The sequence below is a fragment of the Gymnoscopelus braueri genome (assembly GCF_963280865.1).
Source record: "Gymnoscopelus braueri genome assembly, contig: SCAFFOLD_178, whole genome shotgun sequence".
Lineage (NCBI taxonomy): Eukaryota > Metazoa > Chordata > Actinopteri > Myctophiformes > Myctophidae > Gymnoscopelus > Gymnoscopelus braueri.
This window is the reverse complement of record NW_027660659.1, coordinates 27,174-40,243: the sequence shown is the minus strand read 5'-3', so window position 1 is coordinate 40,243 and position 13,070 is coordinate 27,174.

Below are 13,070 nucleotides of genomic sequence, written 5' to 3'. Positions count from 1 at the left end.
AACAGTGAAATATGTCACTAACAAAGAACATATTGACTTCCTGGATGTGACAGTCTTCAAAGGAAAAGACTTCAATACCACCGGCAAACTGGATTTAAGGGTATTTTTTAAGGAGACTGATACACATGCATTGCTCCACAAAACTTCCTTCCACCCAACCCATTGTTTTGCAGGAATAGTCAAGTCACAGCTCCTACGTTTCAAGAGAATCTGCACACAAGCAGCAGATTTTGAAAAAGCCTACAAGACTCTGTTCACAGCATTAAGGAAACGTGGATATACAAGAACATTTCTCAGGAAAGCATACAACACGTTCCAGGAAGTGAAAATAAGGAATGAGAAACCCACACTAGCTTTAGTAACCACATTTTCTAGCCAAAGTTTACTGGCAAACAGAGCCATCAAAAGAAATTTTGAAAACAGGGGAGGGGACCTCTTACAGAACTTCAACATAATCTCGGCCTACAGGAGAAACAAAAACTTAAAAGACCACTTGGTCCACAGCAAATTGAAACCATGGAACCAGGTAATTAGGACAAGGCCTAACTACTTTAGCCCAAAACAAACTGTTAAAAACAGGACAAACAAAAATATAATTATCCTAAGACAGAACATCACATACAACACCAGAAATTGTGTTTATCTGATTACTTGCCAAGTATGTGGATTACAATATGTAGGAGAGACGAGCAACTCCATAGCAATTAGAATAAGCCAACATAAATATACCATTAATAATGAAAAGGATACCCATTTGTTAATTGTTCAACACTTTATGACACATGGAATTGAGGCTATAAAGGTATGTGGCTTGGAATACAATGACCGCTGGACAATTGGACAGAGAAGATTCCATGAAAAAGAATGGATCACAAGACTTAGCACAAAATATCCAGGTGGTTTAAACTTTTAAACTGCCCAACAGAACTGAAACCCTTCACAAATTCTCACTAAACTAAACAATGGAGTTGATCACCTACATCAAACCACATAGTTGAGTGGGAGATCTCATTGTTGAGTTAGTGAGAATATTAATGAAGACACATTGATACCAAGAGCCATCAGCAATTGGGCCATCAACAGGGAGCTCATTGTCTTCCAAAATGGAGGTGTGAACAGCAGAACTGTAGATATGCTAACTGGATTCCAAGCTTGTAACCTTTTAGCACCTATCCCTTAGTTATAAAATATAATGTAAACACATCTTTAACTGGAATTAAGAAAGAGTGGAAATAATTTTAAATCCGAGGGTCTGCGGTTACCATGACTCAGAGAATTGACGCCTCTGCCCTGCACAGTCAAACAGAAATCACAAACCTTTAAAACAGAAATAGTCTATGTAAGTTTAATTACACAGTCAGTGGGGCAAACGCAGTCCCCACCAATATTATTTACGATTCTGTGCTTATCGGTACATAACTCGGACGGCGCTGAGTCGACTAGCAGACCATCGGCCGGTCGTCGCGGGCACTCGCGCCTGGAGGCGCTCGGGCGCGACTCCTCGGCCTCAAGGTCTGCTGAGTCGGCGCGCCTCTGTCATGGTCAAACTTTATTTTAAATGGAACTCACAAAGCCTTAATAACATAAATAGTTTATGTAAGTTTAATTAATTGCAAAACATGACACCTCTTATTCAAAACAGATGGCGAATGCACCTTCTCTTTATAGGGCCTACACAGATAGTACCACAAACTACCTGTGAGGCCTCTTTGAATTGAATCTCATAGTCAGCAGTCAGTCAGTCATAGTCAGTCAGTCATAGTCAGTCAGTCAGGCAGTCAGGCAGTCAGGCAGTCAGTGTCACTGGTGCATTGAACGCAAACGGCCGCCAGAGGGCGACTAAACTCCTTTAGAATGTATGTTGAACTGGCAGCTGTCTCCACCAGCCCTGCTTCTAGTCCATGAGCCAGAGCCCCAAAATTGAGCAATGATTATCGAAAGAGTGGGCAAAACCTTGATTGAACCTTGATAACCTTTCCACAGGAGTAGCTTTTTCATAGTTATCACACATTTTGTTATTTTCCCCATACGTACATGACAGGTGAAAAAATTACAAAATTTAAAAAATAGTTATCATAATGAAACTTCCCTAGTTGATTACTTACATGAAGACAATGATTTATTGTATTACAAGTTTTTTGAAATTGTATATTTAAATATGCAAATTAGGCATCTAGTCCATTTAGGGGTGGCCATAGCTGAGTGGTTAGTGAGCCCGCCTAGGGAACCAGCTGGCCCTGGTTGCCCCAGGTTCGATTCCAGGCTATCCCAGCATATGTGCCGATGATATGAAATTTGTCCCTGAGCAAGACTCTTAACCCCAAATGCTCACAGGTTCTCATTGGAAACAAGACCGCAAGGACTTTCATGAACGACCTGTTAAAAGGAAAGGAATTAGAGCCAGAGCCCCAAAATTGAGCCAGATATTGAATATTCCCTCGTTAAAAACCTTTGACTCGAATATCCTAACAAAAGGAAATAAGAATGTTGACTCTGGCTTTTCCAATGTTCCAATGTTGATTCTGGAAAGTTATGCAAATGTAGGCATATTTTTCTAATGCCTAATTTGCATATTTAAATATACAATTTCAGAAAACTTGTAATACAATAAATCATTGTCTTCATGTAAGTAATCAACTGGGGAAGTTTCATTATGATATATTTTTTTTTAATTTAGTAATTTTTTCACCTGTCATGTACTTATGGGGAAGATAAAAAAATGTGTGATAAATATGAAAAAGCTGCTCCTGTGGAAAGGTTATCATTTATTTACTTATATTGACCCTATAAACAATTTAATATAGGTATGGTTTTGCCCACTCTTTTGATAATGAAATCTTGTCTGGCTCATGGACTATTCATGTATGTATCTGTCACAGGGAAATTGGAGAACCAGGGCAATGGACCCTTCGCTAAACCCCACCCCAAAAGCGATTGTACTAATCACCGTAATCGTAACAAAATTCAGAATCACTGTGCTGCCTGTTTCGGATTCCGCACGCTAAAGTATATTAATTCATGTGTTCGTCTATTTATTAACTGCTACTATAGTCTTACCCTGCAGTACATGAAAACTCCTGTTAGAGTCATGGATCAACTTCAACCTGGTGTTTGCACTTTCTCCATTTACGGTCCGTACATCTATATAAACGTTCAGATTTAAAAAATAAAGTGCTTACCCCATGGCCACGGATGTTACAATTATGCACGGGACACTCAAAAGTACCCGTATATTCTGTATTGTTCAATAAAAAGCATTTTAATCCGATCAGTGGCCATTTTCTCATAATGTATGAGAGTGCAATACACCTACCAAACGATAGGGTCACTCATGAAAGCATATGGAGAAAATGGCCACCGATCAGATTAAAATGCTTTTTATTGAACAATACGGATGATACAGGTACTTCTGAGAGCCCGTATATACATGTAACATCCGTGGCCATGGGATAAGCACTTTATATTTGAAATATGAACGTTTATGTAGATGTACGGGCCATAAATGGAGAAAGTGCAAACACCAGGTTGAAGTTCATCCATGACGGTCGTGACAGTCGACCGTCGTGTATCCATGGCTATTACTCCCTCTAACATTTCCCATGTTTTTAGTTTATTGAAATAATGTCATGCACATTTGTCCAGTGCATAGCCTATACTGCAGGCCTTGTTGACTAGATTTAGAAGAGATTTCGAAGCTCTTGCTCCTGAAATTATCGATTATTTTTAAGGGGAAAAGCCATCATTTAATATGCAAGTTAATGGGTGAGAAGCAGAGCTTGCCAGGCGCTGCCAGGCCTGGGTGTGAATAATTTCGCACCACCAGTCACAGAGTGGAGTGGGTGGGGCTTAGCGAAGGGTACATTGAAAACGGAGCGCTCGTTTTTAGGCACGGGGCTTCGGGGCGAGGCGGGGCTTTTTGAGACGGGGTTTTTTTACGCGAGGCTCGCGAGGAGGAGGAGAAGGAGGACGCGGCGCCGCGAGGCGGGGCTTTGATGCGAGGCGGCGTGATGATGAGGAGGTAGTCTGGGAGGCATTGCGTCGGAGCTTGGACAGCAGGGGCGCGGCCACTGCGTTGTGATTCAAATCAACAGCCAATGAAGAAAAGGGGGCGGGATCCACATGCAGTGGGTGTTCTATGTAAATAGGATCGACGGGAAGCAATTTCCCCTTGAGAAATTGCGGCCGCCATTGTTGTGTACTGCTGTTTGCCTCTCGTCGGACTTTTTAGACGAGTCAGACCGGTAAGAGGCGTGTCCGCTCAGATTCTGAGCGTAAGCTACATCCCGCCCACAAATACCAGGGCTCTGGCCCAGAAGTTCCTCGCCAGAGCAGGCGAAAACTTCTGGGAACTCAGATTAATGAGGAGGAGGAGGAGGAGGAGGAGGAGGAGGAGACGGCGCCGCCGCGAGGCGGGGCTTTGATGCGAGGCGGACCTGGCTTTTGTTGTTCCCCCCACATAGCAACCAGGAAGCTACGCTAGGGGAACGCTGAACACGCGTTCACACGCACACATGATAATGTCCGGAATTAAAAAATGTACTTGAGTAAAACTGCAAAAGTATTGGCATCAAAATATACTTAAAGTACCAAAAGTAAAAGTACTCATTGTGCAGAATGTCCTATTCACAAGTTTTCAAATGTATACAAATGAGACTGTGTTGCAAATCGCGACGCATTGTGAGCTTGTTGTAGATCAGCTATTTTCAAATGGCCTAAATGAGCTGAAGTGGTTAATGTATGTTTTGTAATAATGATCTAAATCTATAAAGTAACTAGTAACTAAAGTTTTCAAATAATAATAACTTTTATCATGATCTACAAGCCCACAACGCGCTGACCCGTTGTGAGCTTGTAGAGCTACAAGCTCACAGCGCGCTGACCCGTTGTGAGCTTGTAGATCTGCAATTTTCTTGCAAAGATATTTGGTGTAGAGGGAAAAAAGAGCAGACTAAGTACAGAGTACTAAGGATTGAGTGTTTCATGTGTTTAAATCAATCCAACATGTTAATAGAAACATAATTTGTCAAATAAACACAAACATTAATAAACAAAACCCTGATAAGAGTCAGATAATAAGGATCATCATTCAGAAGCATCAAAAGTATCAGATCTACAAGCTCAAACAAGCTTGTAGATCTGATACTTTTGATGCTTTTGTGTGACCCTGTAGTATGGTCAAGTAGTAGTGGTGTAAAGTAACTAAGTACATTTACTCAAGTACTAGTGTACATAAGTACAATTTTATTTTTTATATATGTTTTACTTTACTGGAGTATGTGTTAAATTTCAATACTTTTACTTCTACTCCAGAGGCAAATATTATACTTTTACTCCACTACAATTATTAGAAAACTTTAGTTACTAGTTACTTTGCAGATATACATTGCTATATTATAAAAACATACATTAACCACTTTAGCCATCGCGACGCGTTGTGAGCTTGTAGATCTGCTATTTTCAAACATTTTTAGTACTTTTACTTTTGGTACTTTAAGTATATTTTGATGCCAATACTTTTGTACTTTTTTAAAGTAATATTTTGATCACAGGCCTTTTACTAATAACAGGGTATTTTTATATTGTGGTATTGGACTTAGGGTTAGTTAAGGTAAGGTATTGGACTACTTTTACTTAAGTAAAATATATTCTTCCACCAGGGCGTTAATTTACATGAAAGTTATAATCTGATGCATGTTCCTCTCTTTCTATCAGAATGTATAATCATGTTCCTCTCTTTCCATCAGAATGTATAATCATGACGTTTCAGATCAGTTTGATGATAGAAATAGAAGATGGAAATTAATCGACGCCCCCTTTTCTTAATAGATTAGCCAATCAGTGTCAAGCCTTCTGTCCTGTCATCTTAACGAGCGTTCGTTAACGAGACCAACATCTTACACTTCATTAACCATTTAAATACATGATCTGTCTGTCTGTCTGTCTGTCTGTCTTTCTGTCTCTTTCTCTCTCTCTCTCTCTCTCTCTCTCTCTCTCTCTCTCTCTCTCTCTCTCTCTCTCTCTCTCTCTCTCTCTCTCTCTCTCTCTCTCTCTCTCTCTCTCTCTCTCTCTCTCTCTCTCTCACACACATACTCTCTCTCTCTCTCTCTCTCTCTCTCTCTCTCTCTCTCTCTCTCAGAACCATTAATTAACAGAGTGTGTTAATGAACAGATAATGGATCAGGGGTCATTAGAGGTCGGGTGAAGCTCCATTCATTAAACATTAATATCTATAAATGATCATTTTCACATCCTGGCACAAAGCTTTATTAATACATGATCTCTATCTGGACCTGTGTGTGTGTGTGTGTGTGTGTGTGTGTGTGTGTGTGTGTGTGTGTGTGTGTGTGTGTGTGTGTGTGTGTGTGTGTGTGTGTGTGTGTGTGTGTGTGTGTGCGTGCGTGCGTGCGTGCGTGCGTGCGTGCGTGCGTGCGTGCGTGCGTGGCGAGATGACCTCACAAGTATAGTAATTATTCTAGTATTTGAGAAACAGTCCATTTTATCTGGTCTTCACAACATAAAATGGTTGTTTTTATTGATATTATTTACACATGTTTTGTGCACAGGACCTGCTTTTATTATTTTACCTAGAAATTACAAATCCTGTTTTAAAACAAATTACTTTATATTCAATTATTTTAAATCTTTTCACAACATTTTGTAGATTTAAATGATTGTAAACAGATTTGTACCTGTGCATTCCTGCATTGTGAGAGAGAGAGAGAGAGAGAGAGAGAGAGAGAGAAAGTGTGTTTTGGTGTTTCTTCTTTCTTCCGTGGTTTGACCCGCTTCGCCCGCCCCGCGGTTCAACCCACGGGGCGGGCGGGGCTACGGGTCGGCCCGCGCATCATTACCAAGTACCTTACCTGGGGTTAGGTATATATATATACATAAGGGTTTTCTCTGTTACTGCCCCCCCCCTCCCCCCCCCCTCTGGAACTCACTCCTCAACCACCTCCCCTCCTTCTAAACCTCACTCAAAACCCCCCCCACCCATGTGACCGCTCAACACGGCAGCCCAACGGCCCACCCATGTGCCAAAAAAATACCAGACAGATCTACAAGCTCACAGCACGTCACAGCGTGTAGATCTGCAATAGTTTTCAGCTGTAAGCGGATGGATTGTGCACAAACTGAAATACTTAAATATATAATTTACATTAGTGTGACAGTATAGCAGCGACGGCCATTTTGTTTTCATTTTGTTTCCACTAAAAACAAAAAAGCCCATAATTTTTTCCCCTAAAGATTTCCAGAAATATTTAAATCAATTATTTTAAGCCTACAGTATGATATCTGACATTATGGATATGATGTGGATCATAATTTGTATATATTAGTTTTTAAAGGGAACTTTTAACTCAAATCTTTGCTTCTGGGGGGTCCCTGGAACAACATATTTTGACATGCATGGAGGTCGGCGGCCAAATACATATAGTGTTGGGGGTCCTTGACATGAAAAAGTTTGAGAACAGCGGGTTTTTTTTAAAGGTCAGTAAAATCGCTCGTTTTCACTGGCAGTGACTTAATTGACACTTTTCTGAAAAAAAGAAGAAAAAAACCTCAGTCAGTTAAAGAGTTAAATATCTCTGTGTTGTAAAGAGTATTTCACCTCCTCACGTCAGTCAGTCAGTTAAAGAGTTAAATAGAGTATTTCACCTCCTCACGTCAGTCAGTCAGTTAAAGAGTTAAATAGAGTATTTCACCTCCTCACGTCTCTCTCAGATCATTTGGTGTGAAAGTCTCATCGTCCTGCTTTCCATCCCTGTTGTTCCCCAGATCTTTAGGTCCGTGTGAACGCCCCCCCCCCCCCCCCTCCTCCTCTCCAGTGATGTGCGGTGCATCCTCCATCAGGAGAAGCTCCTTTGGTCTTTAATTAATTTAATTAACGAGCTTCATCCCACGAGCTCCGAGGGGATTATTACAACCAGGAGGTGAAACCAGGGTAAATGATCCAACCGCATCCGAGACCGCATCCAACCGCATCCGACAGACGTACAGTGGTGGAAAGTAACTAAGTACATTTACTTAAGTACTGTACTTAAGTACATTTTGTAGGTATTTGTACTTTACTTGAGTATTTCCAATTTCCAATACTTTTACTTCTACTCCACTACATCTCAGAGGCAAATATTGTACTTTTACTCCACTACAATTATTTGAAAACTTTAGTTACTAGTTACTTTTCAGATATAAATTATCACATAATGAAACATACATTAACCACTTTAGCCCTATTGTATACATAGGCTATTTGAAAATAGCAGATCTACAAGGGATGCGAAGCGTTGTGGGCTTGTAGATCTGCTATTTTCAAATATTTAGTACTTTTACTTTTTGTACTTTAAGTACATTTTGATGCCAATACTTTTGTACTTTTACTCAAGTAAATTTAGAATTCTGGACTTTTACATGTAACAGAGTATTTTTATATTGTAGTATTGTTACTTTTTCCACCACTGCAGACGTACTGCTCAGCAAACTGGAAAAAAAAAAAACCTTTATTCTCTTGTATTTATCTTGCAGACAATTGGAAATGCTCAAGTAAAGTAAAGGTACCTCAAAATGTTACTTAAAGAGGTGATGGTGCCATGATGATTTTGCACTTTTTCTGTTTTTCATGTGTCTATGAGGTTGATAGAACTTCATTAAGCCCCCTGGTGGTGGTTTTATGGTGTTTTATGTCTTCTCTGACTATTTGGAGTTTCTTCCTGGAGGCTGAAACCTTGAGGGTCAAACGTGCCAATAGAAAAACAGCGCTTTAGTGACATAGTAAAAACATACCCTCCCCCTCATTATCATAACACAACAGGTGTGGGCATGAGGAGGAGGAGGGACTAGGACAGGTGGGTGGTGCTAAGGTGGTGGAGGAGGTGCTACGGTGAGAACCAGGTATACTTAATGAACTGGAGGCGTGTCCACATAAAACATCATTTTAACACTTTCTGTACACTTTTTTGAAAAACATCTTCCTCCTATTATAACCATAATACCTGATGATCATGTTTTAGGGCGGAGAAATGACTGAAAATCACGGCACCCCGTCTTTAAGTACAGTACTTGAGTAAATGTACTTAGTTACTTTACACCTCTTTTAGATTTTCCACCAATCTTTTGTTTCAACCCGGATGTAAACAAACAAGTCTCTCTTCTTACAAAAACATTTGAACTAGGACGTAAAAAAACAACGTAGGTATACAATAATAACAACAATAAATATAGCTGCAAGCAGCGATAACACGGGCCAGGTTTTGCAGAGAGAAAAAAGAAAGAAGAAACTATAAGTAATTTGCAGAATAAGCCATAGAAGCATAGAACACTCAACTTGAGAGAAAAAAAGGCAGGCAGGCAGGCAGGCAGGCAGACAGACAGACACAGAGAGACAGAGACACAGACAGACAGAGAGACAGAGACACAGACAGAGAGACAGACACAGAGAGACAGAGACACAGACAGAGAGACAGAGAGAGACAGAGACACAGACAGACAGACAGACAGACAGACAGACAGAGAGACAGAGACACAGACAGAGAGACAGAGAGAGACAGAGACACAGACAGAGAGACAGAGACAGACAGACAGACAGAGAGACAGACACAGAGAGACAGAGAGAGACAGAGACACAGACAGAGAGACAGAGAGAGACAGAGACACAGACAGAGAGACAGACACAGAGAGACAGAGACACAGACAGAGAGACAGAGAGAGACAGAGAGAGACAGAGACACAGACAGAGAGACAGACAGACAGACAGACAGACAGACAGAGAGACAGAGAGACAGAGACACAGACAGAGACACAGACAGAGAGACAGAGAGAGACAGAGAGACAGACAGACAGACAGACAGACAGAGAGACAGACACAGAGAGACAGACACAGAGAGACAGACACAGAGAGACAGAGACACAGACACAGACAGACACAGACAGACACAGAGACAGACAGACACAGAGAGACAGACAGACACAGAGTGAGAGACAGAGACAGACACAGAGAGACAGAGAGACAGACAGACAGACAGACAGACAGACAGACAAAAAGCAAAGTGCAATAATAGCACAATAAGACATGGAAATGGAATAGATTGAAATTGAGACAAAGCAAATGATTCCAACAGGTGAAATTACTTTTAAGCTCGACCCAGCTGAGGTGGACATACATAGGACGCAGGGGGCAATCCCAGGTTAAGAACCTCACACATGGACACCTCAACCTATTGCTATTGACAGGAATCGAACGCTCGACCTTCGGACTCACAGGCTGAGACACGACCTGTAGTGCTACAGCTTCGTCCAGGCTGAAGTTGTCTGTTGAAGATCATACATTTTTGCCTTCTGTCATGAACCAAGCCCCTGGCTGAAACTGGTGAAAGTAGCTGATCTACAAGCTCAGAAACACGTTGCTATCTGAAAAGTTGTGAGATTGTAGATCGGCTATTTTCACAATGAAGAATGTCATACATTGAAAAAACACACCCTCAAATAAGCATTTCATGTTATCTTTAACAATTGCACATGTACTCATTGATACAGTCTTGTTGTTTGCAATGCACTTTAAATGAAGTCTGTACCAAGTGAGGCTTGACCTGGCGACCTTGAGGTTGTGAGGCATACACTTAAGCAGGAAGCCATTGGACCAACAGACCTGAACTAGTGAAAACGGAGGTCAGACATATGATACCATTTCAGGCAAATAGCTGAAAAAATCCTGGGTTTAAGTGTTTTTCAAACTGCTCAAAATTGCATTAGTATATTGTAGATCGGCTATTTTCACAATGAAGTATGTCATACATTGAAAAAACATACTCTCAAATAAGCATTTCATGTTATCTTCAACAATTGCACATGCATTAATTGAAATGATCATGTTGTGTGCAATGCAATGGTTAATTTGGGGTTTGAACCAGAGACCTTCAGACTGGCAGGTAGACAGTGTATTGACTGAGCTAGAGCTATTGGATAGACAGAATTGGACCTCATATAGGCCTATGGTAAATTATCATACAGCATGGATTGCTTATTTGTTCAGGCTTTGCTAAGGGCAACTAACTTGCTTTGCATTGTGGGTCATTTGGGTCCTTGACACATGGCTTCACCAAACATTTAAAGCCATCTTCCACAGATACCACCAGTAGGAGAGCATTGGATGACCAGGGTGAGTTTGCTCAATGATGAAGCATCTATTGTCTGTTGTTGTAATCATGATAATGGGCTTTTTAATTGTTTGTTCTACTGATTTACAAAGTGATGTTTGTAATTGGTAGGTAGTGTAATCCATTACATGGTTTGGATGGTTCATCAAAGTTGCCCACTCCTGTACTATAGTGACTATTATTATTTTATTGCCATTTGCTTTGCTATCCAGACAAGGATTGAGAGCATCAAGCAGCAGAAAGAGGCTGTTGCAGAATCCATGCTGAGAACCCAGTTCAAGATGGAAATCTATGGGGATCAGAAATACAAGAAATTCAAGAAGGTTCATCATACATCACACCTATCCATACTCCTCACTGAGCAGTACTAAATCACCCAAATCACAGCTTGCGACATAACAATGAAAATACAATGCAGTCTTTGCAATAAATACAATGACAACTTCCAACTCAACAAGACCAACAGATGCCCCTCATGCAACATAGTACAAAAAGAACAACAAATTACAAAATGATTGTCTTCTGCCTCATCGCTTTGTTTAATCTGTCTTCTTCATAATGTTGTTTATTTTGTAGTTACATATTGTTTGTGAAATGACATTTATGTTATATTTTAATTGTAATATTTTTGTAATCAATAAAATCAATGATTATTGAATGTTTTCATTCTTTAAAATGTTATATAAATATAAAATGCTACACTTTATATGTTGGCAGAAGAACATACCACATAGTTGTACAATGTATCAACATTTCCTACAGAATGAATACACCTACATAAGAAAAGATCGTCACCACAGCCCAGGTTCAATTCCCAGTCAGGAATCTATCTCATTTTCTATGAATTCAGTACAAAATACCTTTCTTGGATTTAAAATCCTCTTAGCAGGCCTTATATTGAACTGTACTTTCCTGTTTTGACAAACTGCTTGTAAAGTATTCAATCAATATATGGCATAGCATTCTAAGCCTTATTTGACTATAGTAATGAGAAAGCACAGCTACTAAAGAAAATGGGGGGAAAAAACATCAAATCAAATTGAGACTGTAAAGTTGACTTGAGCTCGAGACTCCAAAAACAGTTAGAAATGCTCTTGTGGTTTTTATTTTTCCCACTTCTCCTCCACCAAAGTCAGTGTAGCTTTATACAGTGCAGACGTATTTGAATAACAAAAATAATACTACAAAGCATATTTGTAAGTGTACTCATTGTTACTGTGAATCTGGGCCTGAGTGGGCCTGGGTGAGTTTGTGTGGGGCGGAAACACGCACGGAGTGTGTGCAATCCTTTCACATTAATTAATTATACACGTGTGCGTGTCGTGTGTGTCAGGGAACTGGGGGGGAATTGTTATACTATACCCTCCAAAACAATCTAGAACACACCACTGGGGCCCTGGCAACTCTGACTGGGCTCTTAGCTCTCTGCCCGCCCGAGCATAACTGAAGCTCTGAATCTGCAGTCTCCTTTTTATAGGAGAGGATCCTACCACAGCAGAGGAAGCAATTAACCTTCAAAAATAGCTTATCTACCAGCTGACAAATATATCATGAATAACCCAACACATAAATAGATATTGTACTTTCAGACTGAACACCATTTTGTGTTTGAATTCATTTCTGAATACCATAGAATACTTTGCCATACACATTGTGAAACACCCCTCCTCCTCTACAGTACATGTCACCTTCCACTGGGACCTCCCCTACTTAATCTACATGGTTTGGTCAATGCTCTGTTTGACAGTGTCAGTACTGCAGAGGAGTTACAGGTGACAAACAATGAGCAACTCCTTTTAACACATGTTACACAATAAATTGAATGTTTTATCCCTGTAAAGTTTGTGTGTATTACTTGTGAATTTGTGAATGCATTCAACAGTATTGACATTATAGTATTGACATTTGGTTAGGACCTAT